A 4332-nucleotide genomic window follows, 5' to 3' on the forward strand; every position below is an offset into this window, starting at 1 on the left:
CAAACTAGCTAAAGCCTTATCTTAAAATGGAGTGTTATATTAGTACTCTTGAACACTTGTTTGTTTGTTGAAGATGTTAACATTTGAGAAATTAATTGATATAGGTAAGAACAAATAAGTGCGTGTAACTATAAACATATGTGTACCTTCATTAATTACAATAAATTTATAAGGAGGAAATAATAAACTACAATAAAATATGATAATGTTAAGAAGACAAAAAAAAAAATCAGAATTTGTTTTATTTAGTATTTATTAATTGTCGTAACAATTAATGAATGTTAAATAAGACAAGTTATGACTGGTTTTGGCTAATTTTTTTTATTACCAAATATTTCTGATAATAATATTAAAGAGACAAAAAAAAACAGTCAGACAACAATGAATAAAAGTTAGATAAGACAAATTCTGATTAATTTTAGCTAAATTTTATTTGTTATCAAATATTTCTGGCAAAATAATACATCACTTTCAGTTTCCGAAGAAACAAACTAGCTAGATTTTTTTCCTGCAATAAAATAATGCAGTGTAAAAAGAAAAAAATAATAAATCTGAGCATGAGATGCGTGGTGCAATGTTTGGTAGGCATGGTAAGAAAGTTTATCACGTATAGTAGACAGAGTGCAATCTAGTCGTTGCATCCTTTGCAGCTTTTGTTAGGGAAACCCCATTCAATTTCCGCAAAATAAACACCAACATCCACTTGCTAACTGGTACATGAGTTTTTTTCTTTTCTCTACTAGATACATAATTATTTATATATTTACTTAATATTTTAAATTTTTTAAATAATTAATTTCATAATACTGTAACAGCCCAGCTCAATCTATTTATTTGAAGATATTGTCCGTTTTAACATTTTTTACTTTCATCACGATTTTGTCCTTAATCATGGGTAAACTATAAAAAATACCCTCAAATAATTTTATTGTTAACAAAAATATACTTAAATTTTATTATCGATATACTCTCAAATAATTTAAAAACGCAATAAAAATGCCCAACAGTAAATATATATTTTCAAAAAATGCTTTAGAGATTGAATTTTGATGCAATTTTTTACAAGCATGATTAAAAAAATGAAATATTTTTATCCTTAAAATTTGATTTTTTTTTGTTAAGTATATATTTTTTTGTGATTTTTTTTCAACAACCAATAATACTTTTAAAAAATCAAAAAAATATATACTTGGCAAAAAATCACCCAATGTTAAGAATAATAATATCTCATTTTTCTAATTATGCTTGCAAAAAATCATATCAAAATTCAATTTCTGAAGTATTTTTTGAGAAATACACATTTAATGTTAGATAATTTTGTTGCATTTTAAAATTATTTGAGGGTATTTTTATCAATAGCGAAATTCAAATACATTTTTGTCAACAATAAAATTATTCAAGTGTATTTTTTTGTAGTTTATCCTTTAATAATAGCGATGACGATAAATTTTTCACATTTACCTATTAAAATGTGTTCTAAAAAAATGTTTTTATATATTTATAAGATAAGTTTCATCTCTTCTTGTTGGATCTACGTGGGACTTTAGAAATGTAATATTAGAAGTATTATAATTAAAAATTTAGAGTTTGATTTTTGTCACTCAAAATGAATGTTGAAAAAAAAAAACTCTACACAAAATATATACATCAAGTGAAAAGGAATTTTATGTGTAATAAATAGGGGTGTGAAAATAAATAACCATTCATGATATTCTCAGTTGTTTTAAATTTAAGTTTTTGGATAAAGTAAAAAAAAAAACTGTACTTATGACAATATATAGCTGAAATTTTAGTAATAAAACCCTAATAATATTATAAAAAAATTCATGTGTGTATGTTTGTTTGTATGTTAAAATTTAGGTGGAGCATGGACATAGATATTGCAAGTTTTGGATGGCATAATTTGGAAGAGCCATATAGGGGTATTAGGGTTATGAATTATCATGGTCAATTGTAGAAATGGCCTTAAATATGGATTGTGATACATGAGAGATATAGCTGGTGCTGCGTTTTTTTGTGAGTGGAAAGTGAAAACCATAGGGCCCTCATTTTTAAAGAGAGTAGTCCCCACAACAATTCAAGGCCTTCAATTCTTATTCAATAATATAATCTCTTACCAAAATCAGCGGAAGATAAATTGCTGCTACATGTGATCACTCAATATGTAACATTCTATTGTGCGGTAAATTAATTAACTAATTAAAGTTGTAAAGGCCAACAAAAAAAACTCTTATGATAAGATCATTTTATATTGTGATATATACTATTGGATTCGCCAATGAATTATAGTTCAAAAGACATAGTTTTTTCGTACTCATCTAAGAGGTCACGGTTCGACCTTCCCTATCTTTAATAAATATGGTATTGAATTCGGGTGCGACTTTGATATTCAAATTTCTATTTTCTTACTCATATTATATTGGCTAAGTGTTTCATTGACACCCTTTTTAATTACATCATGTTCTAAATAACATCATTTATAATTATCTTTTCATGTCCCATTTAGTAATAGCCTCAAGATAAAAATATGCGTCACTGAAAGTTAAAAACTGTTTTTTTTTATACTAGAGAGTAAAAATTTGTGCTTTTGAAACGTAAAAGTATCTCTTTTTAAAGAGTAAAAATATGCTTTAATGTAAAGAAAATATGTGTTATTAGAATGGTATTTTTAATAGAATCCTATATTAATATGAAATTTGAATTAATAAAAAATTCATAGAGAAGAGCGTTTTAACAGAAGAAGAATCTAAGGGTGAGAGATAAAAAAAGAAACGAGAAAAATATCAAGAAAAAGAAATTAATGACAAAAAATGTGGTCAAAAGAGACGAGCATTTGAGAGGAACATAATGGTGAATTTGAGAGTGAAAAATAATAGGAGAAGAAAAACGAAGAAAATAATCCAAGATTTTGAAAACCAATGGATCATCAAATTTGTAGAGTTAGTTATTTAGAAGTTTAATAATTCAATTGGAATTTAATTGTAGTTGAATTAGATACAATAAAATAATATATTTATGTGTAAAATATTTTTTTAAATAATTTTAATGTTTTTCTTTTAATAGCTAACCCTTTGTGTTCATCAACATTATTATTACAAAAATATGTCTAGATTTTCATTTTCTAACTTCAAGCCCTTAAGATTCTGTGTCTGTTTTGTATTTTGCTATTTTTATTATTTTCTCAAAGGAAGCTTTGTTATTAGACCTTCTATTAAAATGTTATGGTGCTAGATATACTATTTATTTGTTGCAAGTTCAAGATCTAAGGCTTGTTTGTTTGGAAGTCTTGGATCTAATTACTGTCTTAAGTGTTTGTTGGTTTCAAGTGGTGTGCAATTTTTTTTATCATGTTTTTTTTTTTTTTATCAAAGATAAGAGACTCGAACCCGCAACCTCTTAATTGAGTATGGGAATACTATGTCATTTGAGTTATTATTTATTGGCAAATATCTTGTTGACTTGTTGATGTGAGATCGCATTCGCATGTTTAAGAAAGGAAAATTAAAGTGGGTACCTAGCTAATTGGTATTTGATCACTTTTACAGCTTTTCTGTAAAAGAACATGCACAGCTAATTTAATTTTCAAGCAGATATATTGCCAAGGTTAGCAATGGAATTTGATTTAGAAATCCTAAAAAGTCAAACTTTTGGAATTTGTTTTGCGTAACGGGGTAAATCAAGAATTACTCCCCCAACCCCACCAAACCCTAAAAAAAGAAGGATGATCTTTGATCCATTTTAGAAAATCCCATTTCAAAATGGATTATTCCCATGAAAAGCATTCTGAATAAAAGTTGGAAAATTTGGGTACAATTATTGGTACTATTCAGCTTGAAGAGTTGTAAAAGAAAAAACAACGCAATTTGAATTTTGCAACCGAATTATATTGCATAAAAATTTGAATATAGGTCATAGATAGAGCACAAAGATACACACCTATACCGCCCCAAGCATCAACCATTTTTATTGCAATGATATTTGTCCATACCTTCTTGCTTTCGGAATCTTAGCAACTATCATGGACTTTGTTAACCATCCACTTTGACCAAATTTCCATGACATTCTCTACATTTTGTGTCGCAAATTGCTCAAATATAGAATTTTAAAAACAATTTTTGAAAAACTTATTTTACATCGTATATTAAACTGACTTACATTTTTTATTACCAAAAGTATCGAAAATTAACTTTTAGTTAGTCAATATTATTAGTCAAATTTTTTAATTCTAAAAAGTCTTATTTTTTAAAAAATTTAGAGTTCAAAATTTACAATTTAAAATTAAGATCAAGAATTTATAATTTAGATTCTAAAATTTAAATTAAATAATATAAA

The sequence above is a fragment of the Arachis ipaensis genome, chromosome B07, assembly GCF_000816755.2.
Source record: "Arachis ipaensis cultivar K30076 chromosome B07, Araip1.1, whole genome shotgun sequence".
In the NCBI taxonomy this organism is placed as follows: Eukaryota; Viridiplantae; Streptophyta; class Magnoliopsida; order Fabales; family Fabaceae; genus Arachis; species Arachis ipaensis.